Consider the following 26,598-nt stretch of genomic DNA (forward strand, 5'->3'; position numbering starts at 1 on the left):
AGTCCAAAAGATATTCAGTTTACTGTCATGTGTGACCAAAAAAAATTAAATTAAATAAAAAAAAAAAAAAAAAAAGGGAGCATACAATCCTCACATTTGAGAAGCTTGAACAAGCCAATGTTTGGCATTTTTGCTTGAAAAAGAAGTAAAACAAGGAATCAATTATCAAAATAGTTGTCGATTCATTTCCTGTCAATCAAATAATCTATTCATCTGGTAATGGTTGCAGCTGTAATTTAGATGCACTTAAAGTCAAGAAGACTTGTAGAATGATCAAAGTGCAACCGCCCTCTGAATTGGCAGATTCTGTAAATACTGGCGACTGAACACACAATGTACACAGAGTTGCTAAAATAGCTTCAGGTCTGTAAGGGGTGGGGGAGGGGGCGGAGGAAGTCATTAAAAGGCCACCCAGTGACATTTTGTTTTTGTGTGATGATGCAATTACATTGCTGTTAGACCACTGGCCACCCTGCTCCTCTGCACTTTGAAGTTTCTGCTCCATTTCTTGGAAAGACGAAGCAGGGGGGGGGGGGGGGGGGGCACGCAGAGGTAGGGTTGGAGTATCAGATTGTGTGCCCACAATTACATAGTCCTGTAAGCACATTTGAGTACGAAGATTAATAGTTTTATTAAGTTCTAATACCTGTATTAGTGACACTATGCCGGAATCATCTTTGCTTTGAAGTGCAGTTCATCTGCTTGAGGCTCGTTTACAGTGCTTCTATGTGTCCTATTATCCTGCTTCTATTCAACATTGGTGGATTTTCAACTCTTTTGAAAAGAGTACGGCACTAGAGTTTAGCATTTAAACTGCAGAACTGAGAAGAGTGCAACTGGACCAGATAAGAGAAGAGAAGGAGGTTTTACTTTTACATGTTTCATATTTCCAGGCCTGTGAGACAGGGAGAAACAGAAAGGGTATTCCAAGGCCACTGCAAGTTGGAAATATCCTTCCACCCATGTGTTTGGGAACAGGATGAGTACAAATATCGCTGTCCTCCAGACGATTAGAGGCAGAACACGCAATCGCAACAGCCCTGATCTCTGAACTTATGCATCCTCTGCTGTCGTCACTGGCCATTGCTCAGGAAGAGCATGACTTAAACAAACGGCTAACTAACTGTAAAACAAACCTAGATAGAACTTCAATCGGAGATGGGGCAATCAAAGAGGCAATCGCTCTCTAGCTGGAGGGATGGACTGAGCGGATTGTTGTAAAGTGCTTTTTCATCAGCTATTGATTTTCAGTTGCTTTACAGACTCTGCAGCAGCAGGAATTGCATTATTGAGGTTGGATATCCTGCTTATTTACATAGAAATAAATCTGACATACAGTGGGAGGGTGTGGGTTTGTGTGTTTATGTGCATGTGTGTGTTGTACGTACGTGTGCGTGTGTTTGTGTGTGTGGGTGGGTGGTATGGGTGGAATTTGTGTAGCTTGGATGGTGCTGCCGCAACAGCACACGGCCAAGTTCCTCTGATTGACAGTCCAGGTCGGGGGAATGAAAACACTACATTCCACTACTGTGTGTGTGTGCGAACGCGTCAGTAAAGGACAGAGGGTTAATGTGTGATATGCGTGTGCCTCCTACGTCACAGAGCTAACAGTGTAGCAGACTTCGGAGCGTGTTGAGGATTATCAAAGTCAACAACATACATCACAGATTTACTACAAGTCATTTATCAATGCTGCACTTCACACAGGCACGACAGTCCTATTTCAGCCTAACCTCTGAAGTAACAAAGAGGATCTCAAATAATGTGTGTACTTCAAAAGAATCAAAAGATGTCATGAACCTACCAATCCCATATTTATCAGGGCATTAACTTTGCAGATACGTACAGTTATCTTGCACAAATGATCACAACGGAACACGCTTGAGAGCATCAAAGGCATCACTGTGAGAGAATATCAAAAGAAATCTTCCCGGTGTTCAGTGCTTAGACTAAAGCAAGTTTAATGCACTGACAATTTGACTAAATCATGTTGAGAGAAGAGACTATAATAAAACAATAACACCTCAAAGGAGCAAATTCCTTTGCTCTCATTTTGTCTCTGTGTTACACAGGCATAAAAAAAGGGATTGAGGGGGATCAATGGTATTCTGTCAGGTACCACACACACACATACACACACACAATAGAGTCTCTGTTCAGCAGGAGGTAGGCTGGCCTCAGCCTTTGCCTGGCTCTGCCCGCAGTATCCCAGTGCGGTAAGGGAACACATATACACGCCACACACCCACAGCACTCCATCTGATCTCTATTTGGGCTGATCCAGACAGTAATGTGACATGGATGTTTGTAAGTTTAACTGTCAAGGTTGAAGGGGCTCCTAGGTTGCTTTCACGCCTACAGTTTGGTCCATGTTTGCCTCTTAGTTCTTCTCTATTGACAAATGAAAGGTGTCAAAAGGTGTAAAAATGATGTTGCATGGACTGACAGGTAAATCGTTTATTTGGCAGTGATGGACAGCAAGTCATGCTGCACTTCAGAGGGCTTTCCAGAATCTAAACATGCCTGCATGGTTGTTTCAGGTACCAGTGAGACATGAAATATGATTCAAGTCCAGTTTGAGGAACAAATCACTGAGTTTGAAGGCGAATGAGACACCAAAACACTGGCCACATCACAGTGCGCATGATGTGTTTGATTAAACGAGTATTAATAAAGAGTATTATGAGTCGAGACAAACGGACCTCATATAGATCCCTGCAGTCACGTGCTTACGTGTTACCATAGCTACCAAACAATTAGCATAATTATATATGTTGCTTTTTCAAATCAGCAGTTTAATTATGTACTGTCACAACATCTTCTGAGTGGTTTGCTTTGCTTTCACATTACAGACAAACTTCACCAATTAACTGGACAGAGACCAACCTTTATTTACTCACCTTTTTCTCATTTCAGATATCTAATCGGGGCACCAGTACAGTGCCTACTGACATATTCTCTACCGTCAGAACAGTTTGTGCAGCCATTATCTCATTAGCCAAACACACAGATGGTTGACATAAAGCTAAATATTGTATATTGCTGCCTACTGCTTGATATTGCCCTCTGAGTGGTTCCCAATATGGGCAAGCTTCTGATCACTAGCCATGACCAAATCACCATCTGCCGCACACATTTAAAATATGAAGTCTGGAAGGATTTTGGGTGAGAAAAATCCGTTCCACAGCCATTAAGATGAGCAACAGATCAAAAGTGACAGCATGGTGAAGACTTTGTAAAACGTTGTCATCCACTCATCAAATCAGCAGAGGGGCTACAGAGATTAACACGGTCATCCGGAACATACATATGCATGCTGAAGCTGAAGAATAATGTGCCATGCAGCTTGGATGAGTCATCTTGGCTCACTGAGTATGATTAACATGCAGGATTATCTATTTAATCCGGCTGTGAAGACGTCACATTGTTGCATGGATCAAACTGTATGCATTTCCTAGAATGGCTCAGTTTTGACAGTGTCAATCAGTTAAATTAGACCTGCCTGTTACATCACGCTTAGGGAGGGGGGAGAGAATTTGGCTGAACTGACCTTTCAAACCGAGAAGCATGCAAGATCATTTTTTTGGGTTTTGTTTTTCATATGGCAACAAGAATCTATGTGGTTATGTGTACAGCTCAAAAAATAATTTAAAGTGAAGTTCCCCTTTAAAAGGGAAGTACGTGAATTCAAATTTCGGGTGTTGGTTACTGTTGTTTTTGCAGTAAATTTACATTCAGTGTGTACATATTATTCAAATTGATAGTCTACAGATGGAAGGTATCGCATGTTGTACAGACTGTAAATACCCCTGAGACAAATTTGTCATTTTGAGCTATTTCAATAAAAAAAAAACAATGCTTTGGATATATACATACACAATGAGAAATGAATACAGTTATAATCTTATATATTAAATACGATCTGCTGGAGGTTCAGATTTTACTTTGCATTTTAAAGGGGACAGTAGGGCAAGGAGGAATTGTGATATGATTTGATATGACTTATTTAACAAATGCGTTTTGTATATATTAAAGTTACACCGAACCTTGTTTTGATACCATTTATGGTGGACATTTTTTCAACAGGAGCCATTTAATGTATTTACATTCTGTAATTACCTCTCTACATAGCAGTTTTCATCATTAGTCTGCCATTCATACATGGTAAAATATTGTAAAATACCGTTACCAATATCTTTTCAATCTCATCAGCCAGACCTGGAAGGGAAAACCGTTAAAAGCACCTGGAAAGTTTTGTACGGATCATACCAACATGACAGTATTAGTAAATTGTTGGTTTACTGCCCAGCTCTACTTACAGGTATTGCACACAGTCATGACTTGCATGACATGCTGGAGACAATGGGTTATCAACTGTCACCCTCACGCTGCAAGAATGACTTAATCACTGTGGTGAACTCTTCAATCTACAGCTTTATCTCCTCAAACATTGTGCACAGACAGTTGAGGCACGTATTAGCGTTCATGATAAGGGGAGAAACACTGGTTTTTAACCCTGAGGTGGAATTCAGAGTGTGTGTGTGTGTGTGTGTATCACACTTTGGAGAGGAGTGAAGATTACAGGCTGGCTGAGGCTTCATAGGAAACAGACACAGTTTGACTGAGGGCAGAGTTGCCCTGAGCCACTAACTGTATGTCATTATAGCCTTTTAACAATATATTTGAGTTTGGTAAAGCCAGTGTCATGTATGGCATATGCTGTATATGGAATGTCTCAAGCAGTGTTGTACCTGTATATGTAGGGAATCTCAGAAAGTTTGAAATAAGTCAAGTCTCTGTGAGATGGCATCAAAGGACGATGACATTGGAGAGAAAAAAAAGATAAGTAAAAGGTCAACACTGTGGACTTATTCATAGAGTCTCTGTTCAAACAAAACCCAGTGCAAGAACCTGGACTGACACAAGACTGAGTCCTCATGACCTCACCTGCCTTACAGCTGACTAATCATGAAGAGCAGAGAGAAAGCTTCAGAAATGAGAAAACGTTGAGGGGAGAATGAAAGAAATGAACACTGATAAGACACAGAGACATCATATAAATGGAAAATCCTGCATGGGCCCAGAGGGTGAAATGAATGAGAGAGCACGAACTAGAGGAAGTGATGTGCAGAGGGGGACCAGAGTTAGCGACACCTGTTCTGACAAGTCCTGACAAGACACTTGAGGCTGTGATACAACATAAACATTCTGCCTGCATCTCCGCCAAAACCCAGCTCAAAAGACACACATCAAGTTCACACTGAGACACCTTACAAAACGTGTCAGGCTCCATTTTGTCTCACATGCTGACACATGCAGGAGTTTTCACAAGAACCACGGTGTGACATTAACTTAAACCGCAATGGTGCATCTACAGTCACAACCTCGTCAATGCCATTTCTCCCAAAAGAAGAGAAGTGATTTTGCTATCAGGTCATTAATTATTGAATATCTGCTGATACTTATCTCTATCCAATATAGTGGATACTGTTCTACATAATTGAGCTGCACAGCAAGCCCTTAGGTCAACCTTTAAAAATGCGTAAACTCAGTCGACTTTAGATATGCTTGATAAGAGAATACAACCAGCATAACCACTTGGCTTTACTGTACTATGGCGTTAATTATTCAAGCAATTATTCAAGAAAATTAATTGTCACAATGACAAACATTTGCTGTTCCAGCTTCTCCACTGTGGATATATGATGCTTTTCTGTCTTTGATGGTAAAAAAACAAATAAAGACAACTGGATATCTTTGGTATTTGGACAAAACTAGCAATTTGTCACCATGGGGGCTGGGAAAATGTGATAGGTGGGATTTTCACTATTGTCTGACATTTTATATGCTACGGAATTCATTGATTAAGCATAAAAATCATTGACAAATTAATGGATAAGGAAAATAATTGTTAGTTGTCTTTTGTAAAGCGTCACTGTGGAGCTGCTGTGACAAGATTTGGATGCAGCTCGTCCCTTTCATGAAAAAAGTGTGGTTTTCATCCAACGGTAGCAATTTAGAGGCATAGTGCACCTGCAAAATGCCACTGAAATAAAGGCAAAGCAACCTTTTTTTCAACCAAAGTGGCTCTGCCTCCTGTGCTCACTGACGCACGCTGTCAGTGTGGATCGTCATTGAAACCGTTGGCTGCAGGTTATTCGTTGGTGCTGCTCTGTGGTTTAATCACTCACCACGCTGTGCATTAGGAAGAGGTTCGACTGTGTTACTGGAAAGCAGGTTTTGACAGGTGGCAGTCCCACAGCACAATGGATTACAATAAACAAGGTGTGTGAACTGGATCTGACCAATTAATTAAAAAAATACCTTGTTTGGCGATACTGGTCTAATAGTGCTGAAGCAGCACCTATAAACCACATGGAAACTCACTCATTGAGATACTTTTCAATGATTTGGCCTCTTTTTGATAGAACTATTTTTGCATTTCTACTAATAAGTTGTCCAACCCCTCATACACTCACATGCAGACACTTCTTGTTGTTAAGTGTTCTCTTTGCACTTTGAACAAGCGTGTGTAAGACATGTATTGGCTTGCTTCAGTGATTTCACTGTCTGTGTGCGCAGGATTAGTGTGTGTGTGTGTGTGTGTGTGTGTGTGTGTGTGTGTGTGTGTGTGTGTGTGTGTGAAACAGGTTTGGAGAGGAATGCAGGACTGGCGTAATCCGGTCTCGGTTCATTTTTGCTATTGTCATGGAGTCAAAAGCCTGTAGGCCTGTGTGCCTCGGGGCCTCGTAGCTCAGTCACGATTACACACATCATCTCACATAACACAGTGCAGCCTAAATCAGAACTAAAGCACATCAGGACATCAAAGAACAACGTAACAGATACAAATACATTCGTAGGTACATTCATTCTTAACAGATATGATTTACCCTAAAATGTCTTGCTTTGAGAAACAACAACTCATTCACTACCAGCTCACAAGACCTTGCAAAGTTAAGCCATAGATATTGTGTAAATCTAAGCGGCAAGGACGTTCAGTCACCTTGTAAATGTCTAGTCAGGCAGCGTAATGTTTAACTTCTCCTCCTTAGTCATTATCACTGTGGACAAACAAACTGAATTCCAGCCCGTCATTAAAGAAATTGGAGACAATACGCTTGTCTTTCAACCCGCAGCTGTTCACAATCTCTGAGATTATAGTTGACAAGGAGGCGATGAAGGATGAATTCACATCAAAATGACTTGTGAAACATAAATGTAGGAAATGTTTATTGCAGCAGTGATGACACTGAGGAGTATTGATTTAAGAGACATAATGTAAACAGTATCAGTGCGATGATTTGACTTTATCTCAATGTCAGTGGGGCAGAGATTTCTCTTCTTTAGGCAGCAAACTCAGGCTTTTGTTACCATATAAATGAGAATGCCTGTTTGATAATTTATTTAAATAAAAGTATCCTTCCTGACAAGCTCAAAGGGGTGGAAAAAAAATCATGACTGCTGCAACCTCTGATTAATATCTTGCAAAAGTACTCGAAACTCAGTTAACTTATCTCTTTGGCAATTTCTAACGGAGTTATATTCCATTTCAACAGACCTGATGATCTCTTTATATTCACAGTTTTTATTAAAATATTTACCTCATCATTCTCAGGTTTGCCCTCTTCCTCTGCTCTTTGCTGTCTTTCATTTCTCTCTCAATTACATCTGCTCTCATCCATTTCTCCCATTCTCTCTTTAAAAAGGTGGTGTCTTTGTTAGTTTTGCAACAGCCCTGTCTGTAACTTTCTGATTTTCTATTGATTTAAAATCTTACCTTGTTAAAGTAATATCTGACAGTAATGCCAGCCTCTCACAAATTAAGTACAGAATACGCAGCAAAATGTGTTCATGATACATCCCCCTCTTATATATGTAAAAAACAGCAGGAACACTTAGTAAACTAACTAGTAAATTTGTCAGATGGACAACTTCATATCGAATCTTCCACGGAAGTTTTAAAGTGTCTGGGACGTTATACTTAACTGATTCAAATACCTGAAATTATTTATCTAATATAAATTTTTCACCCATGTCCAGTTCCAAAGCCATTTGTAGCAGGGTTAAAGGTCTTGGATGGTTTCCTGGACCCAACACTGTGGGTTAACCAGGGGTCAACAGGCTGGTACAGAGGAATGCTTCCTCTCTCTCTCTCTCTACAGCAACATAATGTGTTCTTCAGGTTTTAGTTAACATACCTAAAGGTCATAAACACATCAAGTAAACTCAAGATACACTCCCTTGACCTGGGCAGGCAAACAATATGGCCAGAGCATCACGACTGAAAAAGGACATTCAGCATTTTACTAAATCACAGATGCAGAATGAAGCTGACAGCAAGACTAATTTCCTGATGCAGGTGATGATGCCTGGTGTACAGCTAGAGCATGCACACTGGATTTGGATATAATACTGCATACACCGCTTAATGAAAATCAAACAAAATAGGACAGGGACTGCAAACAGTGTTCAAAGCACACTTCAGGATAACAGTGGGCATGACGCACACGTTTCTTAACCAACCCATTCACTGTCTTTAAAAATCAGTTTATCAAGGACACTATTATACATAGAAAATTGGGCTATAGCAACTTAAAACATCATACTGGTCCTTAACTAATGCAAAAGAGTGATCCTAAACAGTCTGACAAGGCGACATCTTAATGTGGCAAGGCTTCCAAATATGGACTACTGCTCCTCCCTGGGTACTTTAATGTGTGATTGACAAATTCATTAATGAGATTGTCAGTCTTGAGAGAATGGCACTGATAAAGCGGCAGTGCAACATGAGTTGGGATATTTTGTTGAACTGAACACCAGACAAAAAGCATGCCTGTAAGAAAAGTATGCCTGTAAGCAGCAAAAGAAATGGTTAAGAAATTTCAAGCCTCCTTTGATGATGAAAAATGTTGTTTGTACTGTATATGCGGTGTGCATTTCTGCCAGGACTGGCAGGACTCTGCTACCAAAACCACACAAACAAAGCAGGCTTGGTAAATCAGTTGATTTGATTTGTGTGGGATGTAGATCTGTCGTTGGCATTTTGAGCAATTCAGCAAAAGGTGAGTTTCTTCCAGATGAGTTGTGAATTGGCAGTGACGAGACATTCTTTTTTCCCATTTAATTGACTAGGCAAAAACATCACACATTAGCTGCAGCTTTGGAGGGACGTGTAGGACATTAGACAGCTTGCTGGCATCGCTGAATTGTGACAACACCTCCTTCTCTTCCTCTACTCCCACCGCATACATACAAACACCAAAAAACGTGGGCCTAGTTCTGCCATTCATTAATGGTTTGCTGAGTTCAATCAATTTGGTGCATGTAACATAAAGCAAATCCCATTTATCATGTGCACTCATGCTTTGCCAGCATTTAAAACACATACCCACACATCATTCAGGTAATTGTTTCCTACAGTGTGCAGCAGTGGCAATCTTCTGTAACCTCTGTGCTATGCTCTACGGCTAACCAGACATCGTAACCTAGTAACCGCAGCCATGTGGATTTGTTTTTGTGGGACATCTTGAGGTTGCATTAGTTATGTTGTCTCCTTAAATAGGATCGTAGCATGTGGATGTCCATCAGAAAAGCCAGACTAAACTATATGCTGGTTTTCTAACATTTTATTACGAATTTATTTATAAGATTAGAAATCTTACCTTTATGACGGTTATAATGTCCAGTTTTTGAAACTTACTCATATTCACAAGCCTCTTAAGTGCAAGGAACAGACTGCAATCTTGGACTAGACTTAAAAAAAAAAAAAAAATTAATGAGAAAGACGTTGGTAAATTCTGGGAAGCTAAGAAGCTAAAATATTATCCTGTCAGAGGCAGCTCAGGTGTTCCTTGAAGTTATCTCCTCAGACCATTACCTTCAAAACCATAACACATTACTTAACCGTCTAATCCTTGTCTGCTTGATTAATACATTGTTGCTGGTGTCAAAAGAAGGGCATGTGTACTGTGTACAACAGACATAAAGTAAACGGAAGACGGTAAATGTTTTTCTATCCTCCTCCTTCTCTCACCAACTGTCAGCCGAAATTTCTGAGAGGCTTTAAGTCAACAGATTATTGCAAATGAAAGGAACACCACGCACAGGCACACAAGCAGAATGATTTAAGCAGCGCCGTCTAAAAACCGCCTTCTGTGTCTAAATAAGACACAAAGACACAGGAAAGAAGGACGGACAAAAGGACGTGTCTGTGAAATTCAGACTATAGTTTAAACTTGAATGTTGGGGCGTGGCTGGTATCTCAGGTATGTTAGGACTGACATGGTGACATAATGCAGGAACCTGCTGTAGGTAAGACGAGCCTTTTGTCTCAATTTCAATGTTTCTCAATATTGAAAATGAACCCATCGCACATTACGCTAACACAGACTGCAATACTCCGAGATTAACCAATTTAAAAAGTGGCACTCCACCTATTTAACACATGAATATCAGTTCACTCATCATTGTGAGTACAACACAGTCAGATACAACGGTTGTGTGGTTCGAGAGAAGCTTTCTAGAGTCAGAAAACAACCCTGGTGATGTCACTGGGGTGTCACCAGGGTTATCTCAGCTTGGGCAAAGAGACGACAGGCATTTACTAATGAAAGAGGCTATCAAGTTGCATTGTGGGAAGTGTTGGATGCACTATTTTTGGAGCTTGACCCATTCAAGCGTCTAAAGAGATATCTCTGCCTCTGGTGCATTTTGAGCTTTCTTTTTTGAATCTCTCTTCACATGTCTCCCAATTTTATAGAAATTCAATACTAAATTAGTGGAGTAGCTCTTTAAGATGCATCTCTGAATAACCCTAACCAGAACAAAGTGATAGTTAGAACAAGCCTAGAGTTGCAGAATATTCCACATTTAGCTGCATTAACACAAAGGATGCTACATACTGTACACATGAAACCATGACTATTGGAGTTTTCTTAGCATTTGGTGCTGAAGTTGGTCCCCTAAGAACAAACTACTATTTATCACTTCCATTGTTCCTTCACTTGAACGATGAGATCTCTCTACCACTAAAAGGAAAAATAAAACTTTCTGTGTGGCCAGTGTCTGAGTGATCTGTTGTTTCCAGGTGAACCATATTTGTGTATGCTCTGCTGTCTGAGTCTAATCTTCTGCACAGCCATAATAATAACAGCCTGAAGCATGTTTGTGCAATCTGCACACAAACAGCCAGGGCAGTGGCAACATGACATAAAGAGAGTAAAGTGTGAGGGAGAACTGTGAAACTCTGACATTGTAACGTGGGGGCATCATTAATCAGGGTATGTTTCACAACCCATGTAAACAGTTGATATATGGAAACGTACAACAACCGATGACTGCTGATCTATTCTGCTTGATTAAATTTGCCTTCGTCTTATGCTCTGGCATCCGCGGCCTTTAATGTGAAAATATAATTTTACTTAAACATTACAGCCTATAGGCTACTCTTCTTCAATTGAACAAAATAAATCACATTGAGATCTTTGCAAAGCAATAAGCTGTAAAGACAGGCTGAACAGCTGTACAACACTATTTAAAAAAAAAAAAAAAAGAGTCTGATGGTGTCAGATGAAGGATGGCTCTGCTTGCAGCCTCCAAATGAACAAACAGGTGGGAATAACATAATTATGCTATTAAATGATCAGGGTGCACAAATGCACATACAGTTCTAGTTCTCAAATATGATTTATGAATTGACGTTGCTTTTCAGCACGAATCAATCAGACAGCAACCACTAAAGGCGGCTTCATTGTCATTTTGTCGGAAATCAGTGCAAAAAGAATGCGCATAAGATGACCCGACTCTGACTGCTAGTTCCTATTTGTGCATGCTTAGAATTGCGCTTTACAGGTTAATTATTTACCGGGTTGAATTTTCAAGGAGGCAGACCATTAAATTAGCAAAATAAAATGACAAAACCGCCAAAAACAAAAAACCAAACACAACCAGTGATGGACTCAGCAAATCGTGATAACCGATATCTTTGTCCAGTCGCCTAACCCTAAAAACGTACTAAGAGTCACAGTGGAGTTCTGATGACAATGCTACACTATGGAAGTGGGGAAGAAATGTGAAAATCCAGTATCACTTAAACTGAGGATGGACAGACAGACAGAGAGATATGCTGGGGGCCATGTGGCAGTGAGGAATTTCCCTCCTGCTGAAAACTCATCCATCACCCACTTTGCCAAGCAAAGAACTGGTGGATTTCATCACTCCCAGCTACTCTTTTGTCTCCTCCCCTTTATCTTTTTGTTTTTTAATCTCCCTCCACGTTTTCAAGAGTCTGGCTCTCTCCTGCTCTCTTCTACACGATTTGAAAAGATAAAACTCTTGCTGATTGGTGGTGCTGACGACCACACAGTTTCTCCTGCCCTTTTATCTGTCTTTAACAGCTATCTCGCCCACTCCCGTTTCCTCTTTGGGTAGATTTTTGCAGATTCATATCAAAACCAAACTGCTTTGCAAGTGACTAGCACATCAACATCTATGCTACATTTTCTTTGCACCAAAGAGAAAAGATTTTTCAGCTGAACAGCAACAATCAGGCCAGCAGATCAGACAGAGACATTACTTATTCTCCTTGCACAAAGCAACACAGGTGTTGGTTACACATGGAATATCTTCCATTTGATTGTTGCACTAGAGAGATATGACCTCAACAAGCTCTGGGTTACACTGCATTCAAGACAGCATTTTATTATAGCCTGACAGGTACAGGATTTGTGAGGTTGATACTGATGTTTGAGAATTTAAAAAACCTGATAATGACAGATGATTTACACACGATTTACACCGGATGTTGCACAAACTTGTTGCCGTTGCTCTCTGGTGGACTGACTATAGAACGATGACACAGATTCAAAACATATCTTTGGCATTTCTCTACTGACACATACACAAAAAAACATCTGCAATGAGCTAATATCGACCAATATGTATTGATTATATATATGTTGATTATAATGTGTTTTTATTTATACAAATACATTTCATATATATATATATATATATATATATGTATATAGCATCTCTGACATGGCTGTTGTGTCTTTTCTTTAAATTTGTATACATCCTTAAACTGAGTGTTTTAGAACCGGAGGGCTTGTCTGAGGGTGACACCAGCTAAAGTTTATTTCATACTTTTCCTAGGACAGTGGTTGTCCTAGTTATCGTGTCATAAGACAGCAGTGCTGATCTGTAATCAGCTTCTTTGGCTGCTGTGACATTTATATTTCCATGTATCCTGTGCCATGATCCTTTATGTGCAACTTCTCTTTGAAACCTAAGGCGTACACACGCTTGTTAACAAACCCTCAAGAAAGTAACTCTTTCCTGAGACTCAAATTAAGCCAGAGGTGAGTACACCCCCTGGATATGGCCTCAAGGCCCTCAGCTCCTCAGCCTGACAGAAGAAGAGCCATGTCAGGAGCTCCTGCTGGGATCTCTGCTTGTAAATCAGTATGCTCAGCTGCATGCTAAGCAGCTTTTGTTTGATGGGACGTAGGGTAGAAATTGGCTTCTTTTCTAATGAAGCTAAAGTACAGATCTAGCATAGTGTGGTTAAAAGTGATGAAACAGCAGTGTGTTTTACCGTTAAGTAGATGAGTCATACATGTGAGAGTTAGACAACAAATGTGTGGTTGATACAGAATGTGAGATCTTGACTGTGTGTTTTGTAAGTGTGTGGGGCGTGTGTGGGGCGTGTGTGTGTGTGTGTGTGTGTGTGTGTGTGTGTGTGTGTGCACGCGGTGGTGGTGAGATGCAGCTGCAACAGCAGCTAGGAAAGTGTCAAAACGTAGCCCCACTATCTTAACCACTGCATCATAAAACTGGTGTAAATGCCCTGCAGACTTGAGGCTTTTGGACTTTATTACTCATAAAACTTGGTACTGACAAAAAACCCTTGCAGAAAAAAAGTAGCGACAACTACTCTTACACTTCATGCTGAAAGAAATGCAGCACCTACGGGCTACTGTATACACATCATGGCATATCTTTAAAGATAAAAACTACAATAACTATGATAAGGTGGTTACTGTAAACTCACTGTCTGTACCCAAGAGCAAAATCCAGTTTTTAAAAAGGTCAGTTGAGGATTTAAGAAGCCAAGGAGTGTCAGAAAATATCAATAGTGACGTTTGACCAGTCAAATTATATTTCAGAGGGTTTTTAATCAATAAATAACTCTTTGGTTTGCAATGCTTGACAGAGGTCAGACAAGTCACCAGCTGCTGGGGCTGTCCAGCTCCGGCTGGGCTCACTTCCACATCTTGGCCCAGTTTCAAAAGGTGTCAACCGACCACGTAGACCGAAGTTGTGTTAAAATTCATGCAGAAAATAAGCCAAAATACACTTACCTGTTCAAACTCGACCACCTGATGTTTTAAAGTCCAAAAAAAAAAACTTTTGAAGGAAAACGAAACCAAGTAAAAACGTGGAGCTACAGGACACGCGACAAAAAGAGACAAAACCTCCTTCCAGCTCGATTAATTATGTGGCGAGAAGAATAAAATACGACACAAACTTCCCCGTGAACACCTGAGTCGCCTCTGCTCCGGGCCAGCTCCCAAACGCGACGCTCGTCACATGAACTCCGGGCGACACGTTGTTGCGTTCATCACACTTTTACAAGTCTGTTAAGTTGTTGTTTCAGAGAGAAAGTCGCGGCATAGTTTGTAAAAAAAAAAAAAAAAAAAACGAAGTCAAACTGTTCCGGGAAAGCCGCTCTCACAGCCTCCCCTCGTGTCTAACGCCGTCCGCGAGGAGGAGTAGGGTCGGTCTGTCCGGTGGTTACCTGACTCCAGTCATTACCGTGAGGCCAGCCCTCCAGACTGCAGCAGCAGCAGCCTCATGTTTCCTGTTGTTGTCGCCCGGAGTGACTACAGAGCAGATAAACAGCTTTCCTCAGGAGCAACAGGTTGAGATGCATTCTACTCACCAATATGACATGCCATCTGGTGATTTAAAACAGTGTTGTAGAGAGAAACTTAAAAGTCACTGCAGCATTTACTTTTCTATTTTGCTCCTTCAAGCTGTAAAAACAAAGATCAAACTCAAAGTATATTTGCACAGAATTAGTTAAATCGTTATGTTTTAATGATAGACTTCATATTCAGGGCATGTTTGGGTGCTCAACCTTAAAATTAATCTCAAACATCAGTCTCTCCATGTGCTGTGTTTCTTGCAGTTGCTGGAGGCCATGTCATGTAGTCAAGTGATTTTGATTAAATGAGGCATCCGTGCAAAAAAAAAAAAAAAAAAGGTAATATTTGCATGGAACCTGCTGCACTATGTCTCACGAATAAAAGTCAAAGTAGATTAGGGGGTTAAACTATTAGATGTGATGTAACGTTCCCCAGAATGACAGCCCTTTCATTCACCCTTCAGAAGTGTAAAATCCCTTTCAGCTCAAATTAAGGATTCCACGTCCTGCCTTTTAACATGAAAGGGGAATATGGGTGTAAAACGATTGCCTTACATCTCTAATAAATACAGTGCTTTATGGGGTCGATCTCTTGTGTTTTTGTCTGCCTTTCTACACTTCTGAAAATGTCACCCATTTTAAAAACAATAACAAGCACTGTTAGTTCACCCTACATTCATTTTTCAATGGAAATTAAGGAGTCTCAAAGGTTTAAAACACCTCTACATCACTTTAGAAGACAATAAAACTATATATTGGATTCTAGGCTATTAATGACTGGAGGATATTAATTATTGATTGTATCTGCTTATAGCTGGATGAAACAGTTTAACCTCTGAGTGAATGTCAGATGTAAACAGCTAACTAAAAGCTGTGCATTTAGTCGTTTTCTGGCATATTTTGATGAAAATATGAATGGCTGGTTATGAATTGACAGAAAAGAAGAGATGCAGTGTCACTGTTGTAAATCCAAGTTGGCTACTGTAGTTGACCTCTGTGAAGGAGCAAGCTCCAAAACTATAAGTCCCACCTGTCAAGCTTTATGCTGGGCAGATGTTTGTCATATTCTTAAAGTAGGTTATTGTGGAGTATTCCCTTTTTTTTTTTGCTGGGATGCAGGATTTCAGTTCCAAATGTGTGTTTTTTCAGTATGCTTTGTTGTGTTCACGGCTTTGCTTCCTCGAGTTTTATTTGCACAGTATGTTAAACCATTTAGTTTTGTGAGATTAGTTAGATATAGGTAGGCATGCTCTCTGGAAAGTCCTTTTGAAGTTTGTGATTTACAGCTATACAGTGCATTAGCATGACTTTCTGTGTTTGAAACGTTTTACTGTGGTTACATTTACTCACGCAAATCCACCCCTCTGCTTATTTTACTTTGCATTCAAGACAAAGAGATCACTTGCAATATTTATTTAGAATGAATTTATTGGTATGTTTTGTATTTTGCATGTAACTGTAACCATACTTAGGCAAACCATACAAGTTTACCTTTATACTATTCAGACCCAAAAAAGGAACAATTTCTTATTACCGCATGTTACATAACACCTTCGTTGACCCTGGAGTGGGAAGGATAAAAAGTTTTGTCCATGAGTGGCAGGAAGGACAGACCAAAGGCACCATTCAGCTACTCTATAGTGTAGCTCGATGAAATAAAACTAGGCCAAGCTATTTTTATGTATATTTCATTATAGCTTACTCATATTTCATTTATATCACAATATACTTCAGGCTCATTTTCTGGCGATTAATTGCTTTTTTAATATGCCCAAATCTGGGGTATGAACCCCTGAAGTACTAGCGTAACAACGTCTTTAGAGATGGTCAGTATTTTAGCCACATGAATTACAGCTTAGCTGACCTCTGCTGTATCATCTTTATAATCCAATTTTGCTAAAAATCTGATTAATTCTTTATGGCTGAAATTCCCTAGCATAGCAATTTGAAGCGAGAATGTCCTTGGCTGTGATCCATAGTGATGGTGTATGAAATGAGCACATCCACTGACTCGGCCTACTTCTGATTCCCCAAGACAAGAGGGAGTCTTCACATGAACAGCCAGATAGTGGGAGTGCACAGGCTCATATCACACGGTTTTCCCTAAACAATATGGCCACACAGTCTCACTGTCTTTTGTGTGTGTTTGCAGGGGGGGTATTTGTGAGTATAGTATCCTTAACAATACTGCATGCATGTGCTTTTTGTACCTGTGCATTCATGCACGCGAGTACCAGCACCTTCTAAACACTGCTCTTTTGTTATCTTGTGTGTGTGCTTGTATGTGCTTGTGTAGCACACTATAGAAAGAGCCCCATTTATGCCTGTGCGTTTGTGTGCATACAATACACATGTAAAAAGGGGACAAGATTAGTGGTTTCTGATGTGAGGTGAGTGAAAATGTCACAGAAACCATTAACAGTGCAGATGCTTGTTGACTAAAGGGCCATGAGCTTGCGTTGACCAGCTAAAGGACAGTTTGTCTAACCACTCAGCCACCCCAGTGCCATATTAGTGAGTGTGAAAATACTTAATGTGAATGCTAACTTGTATGTGTATGGTTGTGTAAGGAGGACTGCAACCCTATGACCAGTCAAGAACGTCAATATTGGACGTTGGACTTTGATTTTACAAGACCTCGGGTTACGTTCGATGCCAATTCTTTTTATCCAATCGCAACGATTTTGAAATTCTCACTTTTACGATACCTACGCATGGCAACTATGGTACAGTATGGTTAAGGTTTGAGAAAAATCGTAGCAATGGCAACTAGAAAGTCTCCTGCCTGAAAGTAGGATGTGCCATATGCCAACCCACAAGCCCAACCACCACACCCTTGTGCCTCATTTCCACTCCATGGTACGGCACGGCTTGACCCAACTCGCTTGGAACTGTTTCCACCTGTTTCCCAAACCTTTTTGGGTTTCCATTGTCAAAAGTTGTGTATAGTACCTGGTACCTGGTATTTTTTTGGTGTCACCTTTGTCGAGGTTCTAAGTGAGCTGAGCTGACACTAAATGGTGGAGTTAAAACACTGCAGATGCCTGATTGGTCAGAGAGAATCATCACCAGAATCAACACTTGCGTGACACGGGACATCCTACAAAAACCCTCCTACCATCAATAATTGCCGCAGTTAAGAATCCTGCCTACATTGAGGAGGTACTACTTGCAGTGGAAAACGAAATCGAGAAAAGTACCTGGTACCAAAAGCGAGTCGAGCCGTACCATTCAGTGGAAACAAGGCTTTAGATTCCACCTCACTACACATGGATATGGGCACAATATTTACTGCATTGGTATTGGATGTAGATTGTGAGATGCAGAATTGTCCAATATAGATGTAAATCCCAGAGATACTGGGCTGATAGGAGTGTGTAAAAAATGAAAGTCAAGAGAGGACAGGTTTACTGCGTGTGTGTGTGTGCGTCTAAATGTTAGTAGGCTACGCATGCCCACCTCTGTGTACTTGCTCTATTTAGTCCTACAGCGTCTTGTTTCCCTGTTTTGCCCTTGACAACTCCTCTCTCTCTTTACATTCTTATAATGTATGAAGCTACCTGAGTTATTCTATTGCATGCATCACTCTATAAGACCAGACAGGCATATCTAAAAGGCATCAACCATCATGAAAGAGATGCTACTGAAAGCTGCACACCTCCAGAGTAATAAGAGTTAAAGTGATGGGGCGGATAATATAGATGTCCTTTGGGAGGCTGTAAAAGACAGATATTAATATAGTCACTGAATTAGACTGCAGTTGTTTCTTTGTCCTTGCAGCAACCAGGTGCTGTTGTTACATAAAAACCTTGTATCTGTGGAAAATTATCTCATGAGCTTTTAAAGGCCTTCACTTTATTAAAACTGTACAATGGAGGATGACATTAGTGGGTTTGTTCAAGTGGCAGTAAGAGGAACGGACAGAAATTACAGCGCCTTAACTTGCTTGACATGATACTGCCTTGATATCTAAGTTTTGAGCGTTTGATCACAACGTCAGTGATTAAAAATCACTGAGTCGTTTTATTTGACATTTTTGCTGTTTGAGCTTATATTCTTTTATGTCGTCTTTGTCAACTTCTCTACACTGATTTATTTGTCCGCCTCAGACAGCATTGAGTCCGGCTAGTTACACTTAGGTGTGTTTTTGAGAGAGTTTGTGAGAGTGTCATTCAGGTATGGGAGTTCAATGGTTTGGAAGCAAGGCCATTTTTAAGAGGGACTTGTTTCATCTGCATTGTATGTGCACTATTAAATGTGTAAGAGTGTGTGTATTTCCGCACATGTGCATTTCCTCGCTTTTCATTCCACTCTATGAATGTAGCGAGTTGCCATGGGAACTATGACATCTGTGACACCACGTGATTTTATCATCCTCAGAAAAAAAACACTTTACTGTGAGTGGTCCGTGGTCCCTCTCCAGCTGTGAGTGATTTGTTTGAGTGCAGCAAAAGGGTGGGCAGTTTTTTTTAATGCTATAATTTGGCTAAATATCCTTTTACAAGAAATGTATTTGGACATTTGTATTGGCAAGAGGGATGCCGTACCCTTTTCCATGTCCACCCAAGCTCCTGAGATTTAAATTCTGTTAATGGCATACTCTGACTTTTTACTTTACCATAATAGCCCCATCAAACTAGATCAAATGGATGGGGATGTTATGACCCTAGTTAGTTTGTTATATGTTTTGGGGTAAAATATGAGAGGAAATAATATTTACTTTCCTAAAATGTTAAATAGTTTTTACGTTTTGAGATTTCCCTCATGTGCTTTCTTGCTAAAAGGTAGATAGAATATGTATACCACTCTCATGTCTGTACGGTAAATACTACCTCCAGTTGCTGGGTAGCTTAGCTTAGCATAAAGACTGCAAACAGGGAAACAGCTAGCCTGGCACTGTCTGTGGTTTTAGGGGGGGGGTTATGTGCTGGACTATTGTTGTTGTCCAGCTGAGACTCCAGGAAATGACTGCGTCTGGTCAAGAAAAAAAAGAGTATGAAATAAACAAGCAAGATAATATGCTAATTGGTGCTGGTAGGCAGATTTTTGTTATATAGACAGAGTCAGGCTAGCTGTTTCCCCCTTTTCCTAGTTCTAACTGTCTGCTGGCGGTAACTTCATATTTACTGATTTTCTTATATAACTCGATAAGAGGGCGAATAAGCACATTTCCAACAGCGTCAAACTATTTAATTAAATTTGAATAAATTTCACATACATAACAATATTGAAGATTATAATATGTGCAGTAAGTGAGATACTTACAAGCAATTTGTGGACAATGTTATGGACTTGCATATGTTCTTATGTTCCAAGGATAGACCTGTGTGGCAGTGCCTGAGAGAAATGTCCCAGTGTCCAGCAGTCCACTGGTGCCATTGTAACATGTCCAAACATGTACCAATACACATCAACACATACATGTATACACATGTACAGGAACACACACGGTCTTTGTGTTAGCCCTGAGGGAGGCAGAGAAAACCCATGCAAGTATACACCAATGCACACACACACTCTTACACAAAAACAGCCAAAAGCTGCTGGTGAGCATGCACCTGGGGGCCTCTGACCCACATAGGGCCATGTGCAGGATGCGTCCCACTTTTCCTCTCGACGATGCATCATTAACCCACTGTCTGCTGTCCAAAGGGCTGAGCTGGATTGTGGTCCCAGCTCACCTGAGCTCACATCGTCATTATTGTCATAGAGTGTCACTGCTCACAAAACACTGACACCATACCTTCACATTACTCATGGCTTTTTATCTCCTGCTCTGGATTTCCATGATCCCATAATTGCACACACACACACACACACACACACACACACACAAATACAACAGAAACATACACCTGTGCACTCACACTCTCCCAGAGCCCGTGGTGTCTGCCAGTATCAAAGTGGTTTCCTGAGGTACTAAAGTGCACAGTGTCTACCATTTTAGCCACTGTGTTGCCTCAGCTTCTGACACACATAGTCCCTCCCCCCTGCCCCCCACCCCCTTTCTCTCTCTCTGCATCTCTCTCTCTCTCTCTCACACACACATGCTGGCTCCTTTCTGCTCTCAGTCTCCACTCCAGCTGTCTCATTCTCTTATTCCCTCTTCCCACTCTCTCTTTTTTCCTCTTTGCCTCTTTCCTTCTCTTGCTCTCACACACAAGCATACAGATGCACACACACACGCACACTCTTTCTCCTCCTCTCTCTCTTCCTCTCCTATCCACCGGCAACTGCGCTGAGGAGCCTCCCTCACCAGCCTGTGGATCCCTTCACTTGACTAATTAGCCTTGAAGTGCTGTTGAAGATCATCATATTTAGCTTAGCGACCTAGCGGCAGAGTGCAGACAGATATAGACTAGGCTGGCTGGAGGCTGGGTGCCTGGCAGTGTGGCAACCTCTCTCTATCTCTCTCTATTCACACTCAGTGCCGAGGGCTTCTCAGTGGCGGAGCGGCGGAAGTGAGGGGTGGTTTTTGCTTTGAAAGAGACGAGAAGGGGGAAAAGAGGAAGAAGCGAAACTGAGACCACAACGCAAACCACAGAATGGGAGTCCGCTGCAGGAGCAAATCCTCCTAGAGACGGAGAATCAGAGGAGGCAGCGGTCACTGTGCAGCAGCACTGCTTCCAACATACAGAGATTTAAGGTGAGAGTTTTTCAAACTGCACTGCTTTCTTCTGCTTCTTTTGGGAACTGTGTTCCTGAATGTGTGTGTGTGTGTGTGTGTGTGTGTGTGTGTGTGTGTGTGTGTGTGTGTGTGAGAGTGAGATTGTGCATCTCTATGACCCACATTGTTGAACCTGAGGTGCAGCACAGCAGGGATTTTGTGCAGGATGCTTTCTTTCTTTCTCTCATATTCAAATTCAAACAAGCTTTAGTGGCATGACAGATCAGAAACCTATATTGCCAAAGCAGTACTAGAAAAGTATTAACATAGGGGATTACCAATGAAAATACAATAATATGCAAATATCAACATGTCGAATACAATATAATATAGGCATTAAATAACAATTCAACTTATGACCATACAGGACAGAAAAGTTGTCCGTAATGTATGGAAGGAATGAGCAGATAGAACATCTCTGTGTCACACTCACACACACGCACACACACACACACACACACACACACACACATAGGCATCAGCTGTGCAGCACCACTTGTTGGACTGACATCCAAGTTGACATGAAATGAATGCTGGGATGATGGTCTCGTGTGTGTGTGTGTGTGTGGCAGCGAGATAGTGAGTGGGTCTTTTGTTGCCGTGGTGCCAGAGCGAGGCTTAAGGATGCACATCATAGTGAACGACATGGACAGCAACACAAGAGACAATCAGTCATGCCAACCTTACGCCTGATCGCTTCTCACTGCTTTGGGAGATGGGTACATAAAGGAACACCCAAATATTGTATTTACAGCGGACAACCTCCTGTGTGTGTGTGTGTGTGTGTGTGTGTGGGTGTATATTTACAATCATTTCATCTTCTGCAACAACTTGTACAACCTGTTCTCTCTTTGCTTAGCGTCAATGAGTGCTGTTTCACCAATCAAAGCCACTTCATGCTGTAGCTGAGGCTCGACTGTAGTGGAAGCATGTACTTATATTGGAATAGTGGGATAGTGTTTCCCATGAGGCAGACAGGCGATAGTGGAGGAAGAGGAGTGAAAACGAGTATATAGCCACAGCATGAATAATTAACACACTTAAACTCAGTGAGCGTAGGCTGTACTGCTGTGTGTGTGTGTGTGTGTGTGCGTGCGTGTACATGTCAATCAGCCAAACATTGCACGACGCGTAGACAGAAATACATGTGTACTGTATGTGTGGCTTGTGCAAATACACATAGCGAGGTTTTTGCAGAAAATGTTTTTAGATTTCAACCATTTTGCGGCCATAAACAATGTCTCATGTGAGGCTATAAATAGAGGGCCATGATGATAAATCTATGACGTGGACCAGAAACTGCCAAGAGGGACTTCATTCCAAGATAATTGAAGTTCAAGTTAGTGGACAGCACATGAGTGTGTGATTTAGCAGAAATTATGACTTCTAATCCCTCTAATCCTGCATGTTTAAATTGTAGGGACCATTACTCACTCGCTGTGTGATACAGACAGGTGCATACCTGGCGTGTAGGTAGCTTTACATTTGTATTCACACTCTTTGAGTCTGAGCTTGTCGCCGGTTCAGAAGTCTCGTAATCTTCACCAACAGTTTTCTGTTCCAGATGAGAAAGCTTTAGGTTTCAAGGAGCATTACATGTTTAATGCTTTAGTTATTAATGCATATACTATAGAGCTCTTTAAAACACGTTCCAGCAATATTTGATAGGAGTCTTTTCCCGTTCCCTTTGCATGCAAATATACACTCTGTATTTTCATTGCGAACGTCAAGAGGGCATATTTGTATGTGTTTGTGTAAACAGGACTTAATCATTCAGCATTTACTTACTCTTTACTGTTCAAAATGTGCTTTGAAGAATTAGACTCATTTAAAGAATTAAAATTTTGGTCCTTGTTTCAAATGTAAAATTTTACTATATCATTGATAGGTGTTCAGGTGCACTATGAAAACATGGACGCATTCCAACCTTATGAAGTGGCTTCCTCCCCTCTCACTAAAAGCGACCATTGGCTGTGGAAAGGGCTGACACGGCAGCAGAGATTTGCCCTCAGCCATAAAGTCAGCGAGATAATTGTTGTCAAGGAGATGAGCGAACAGGCTCGATATCTGAGAGGAGAACCAATTGGTGTTTGAATGAAAAAAAAAATGATATTGAAGACAGCTGAGGGCATTTGCTTTATCATTGATAAAATCGTGATTTCAAAGTTCCCAGTTCTTAGAAAAATGGCGTTTGCTGTTTGATTCGAGCTGGATATATTTGAGGCATCCCTACACTTAAAAGAGCAGCAGCTGACATTATTTAGCATGAGTGCAGTCATTTGCATGTCAGAAAGCCCTGAGCATATCATAAGCTGGCCTTCTTGCTCTAACTTTCCTCACTATCTCTTCCCCTGTTTCCTCCAATTCTCACTTTGGGGACTGGAGCTGTTTTTCTTCAACTTCTACCTGTTATCCCCCCAATCGCTATTATTTCCCATTGCTGAGTCTGCTAGCTTTCACCCCACCCTCTTTACTTCTGAAGAGTCTCCGAACGTCTGCATCATGACTTTGTGTCTCTCTTATCTCTTTCTGTCAGGCTTTTGTTTTTGATCATCGCTCCTCTGTTTCCACTCTACTTCTCCTCCTTTCAACCTCATTTTCCCCCACCATCCTTTTTGATTGCCTACCCGTACTGGTGTGTGCATGTGTGTGTGTACCTGTATGTGTGCATTTTTGATGTATCATGCAGAATGTATCTTTGTGGGCATCTCAGTGTACGGGTGAGTGAGTTTGTGTGTGTTGTATGTATAAGTGTAGGTGTGCGCATAAAAATAGATGTTCTTTGACAGATGATTCCATTTTTGTGCTCAGACATGATTATCAGTAAAATTGAACACTGAAAATGAAGCACACGGGCAGTGTTGAAGGTCCCTGATTCATTACTGGATGGGTGGCACATCATGAACTCCAGGTGTAAAGAGTACTCATTATGATTCAAAATCATCATCAGAGCTTCTATTGTTTTTGTGAAGGTTTGATTCCACATGTGAGGTGCCACATCTGTGAAGGTTAGGAAAAATCTTTTAATTGCAGTGGTGGAAGAGGTATTCAGATATTATACATAAGCAAAAGTAGTAATACCAGAGTGTAGAAAATACTCTTTTACAAATAAAAGCCCTGCCTTTAAAAGTACATTTTACTCAAGTATTAGCATCAAAATATACCTAAAAATACCACATTAATTTTGTAGCTAGTAATGGTGGGGCTAAATGTATCTACTTAAGTACTACTGGGTAGCTTCATCTATAATAATACTGTACATCATAATTCATTAGTTGATTATAATTTGTATTAATACTGCAAAGTAACTAGTAACTACAGCTGCCAGATAAATATAAAGTAAAAGTATAATTGGTTAAGGAACATGGAAATGTACCTCTAAATTGTACTTCAGTACAGTACTTGAGTAAATGTACTTACGTTTCACCATAGCTTACATGTAAAGTTGTAGGTCTGAGATGGGAATTCTTGTCTTGCATTAAACTGAATGTGCTGCTCACCTCCGATGTTGGCTTTGGAAGTTATGCAACGCATGCAGTCGACTCATCCAATATGAAAGTAATTCATACTCACAGCTGTGTTGCCCTGCATCAGCTGAGAGATAGGAGCAGCACTAATGTAAAACACATGGAGTTTAAAACGTCTTTGTGTGTTACTTACAGAGGTTTTACATACGTTTCTTTTTAGCTAGTAGCACATTTTGAGACATACTCATCAGGTGAAAAGGTAATTGTTCAACAAATTGTTATTTACCTATTTTCTGTGACTCAACAGACAATAAAACCCTCACCCTAAGATTTACTCTAAGCCAGGCACTGAATACAAATAGACTACTACAGTCTTGTATCATCTGGAAGTCAGACGACTGTTTAGTGACTCACTGTAGTCACAAAGTTGAACACTAACAAAGTGACTAAATCGAGGTGCCAGTCAGGTCTCTTTCCTTACTAATAAGTCAAGCCAAGTAATATACACAGCCAAACTTCTAGTTCAGTCTGACTTGGATTGAGTTTATTATACTTTATTATCTAAATGGCCTGAATTTTAGTGCCTCTCCTGTGTTCTTACGTATTGCTACACCTCAAAATCACCCAGGCTGCTCTCACAGTCTCAGCAAACACTGCATTTATTGTTGAGTGTTATGAACATATGCAAAACATTAAAAATGATCGAAAAATGGTCCACAACTTCATAAACTTTCATCCGCATCTTTATGAACTTTACAGGTGTGTCTGTGCTTGTGTGATAATATCTTTTTTTTATAATGTCAAGGTCAAATTTGCAAGTTTAGCTTTTGCAAAACATGAAGTAGTTCACTCTACACCCAGCACAGAACAGAGTAAACTAAAGCTTTGCAATGACCTTTGACCCCACAGATGATTGACAGTCAGCTGTTAGCACAGAGGAGGGCGATGAGGAACCTTCCTGACGACCAAGGCCAGCAGAAGACCAGCACCTACATCGTGCCCTGCTTCCTCTTTGTGGAGGTGAGTGTTTGGACATATACAGCACTGTGGTCGCTTGTTGCGCTCATCAAACCTGACTCACATTGAAAGTCATTTTGTTCTTTGCTTTTGGTAGTTATAAACCTACAGCTGCAATATTTGTGATATTTTGGCCAACTTAACCTAAATGTAGAGTCTAAAATCTCTAGCTTTCATGTGCTGATCTTGTACAGTGGGCAAAGTTACGTGTAAATGCTGCATGGTTGTACATGAAAGTGGACAGAAGTGAAGACTTAGCGGTGTACTCTGCAGGCGTTGGAGGTTTTAGAAACCTCTGGGAACTTTGAGTCACACAGAGCAAACACATTGGGCACATTTTGACACATCTTACAGTCTTCTGACTGTGAATGTTCTCTTCCACGTCTCCCCCATCTCTTTCTTCCGTCATTTCACATGTTTCTCACGGCAGATTAACAACAATGACTGTCAGTTGGGGAATTAGCAGGCTCTGTTTTCAATTCACTGACTCCATAAAGAAGTGATTGATTTGTTTAAAT

The 26,598-nt window shown here is 40.7% G+C and overlaps 1 protein-coding gene and 1 pseudogene across 1 annotated transcript in view; one reads left to right on the forward strand and one right to left on the reverse strand.

The window, feature by feature from the left end:
* The window catches only part of palm3 (paralemmin 3), a 30,464-nt gene extending 15,719 nt beyond the window's left edge, over nt 1–14,745 (reverse strand). The window contains exon 1 of the mRNA XM_070925643.1: nt 14,364–14,745. The gene's annotated coding sequence lies outside the window, so the exon portion shown is untranslated. The remainder of the gene's footprint in view (nt 1–14,363) is intronic.
* Nucleotides 14,746–15,225: 480 nt separating this feature from the next.
* The window catches only part of LOC139297635 (phospholipid phosphatase-related protein type 5-like), a 48,471-nt pseudogene continuing 37,098 nt past the window's right edge, over nt 15,226–26,598 (forward strand).

Source organism: Enoplosus armatus, chromosome 2 (assembly GCF_043641665.1).
Source record: "Enoplosus armatus isolate fEnoArm2 chromosome 2, fEnoArm2.hap1, whole genome shotgun sequence".
NCBI lineage: Eukaryota > Metazoa > Chordata > Actinopteri > Centrarchiformes > Enoplosidae > Enoplosus > Enoplosus armatus.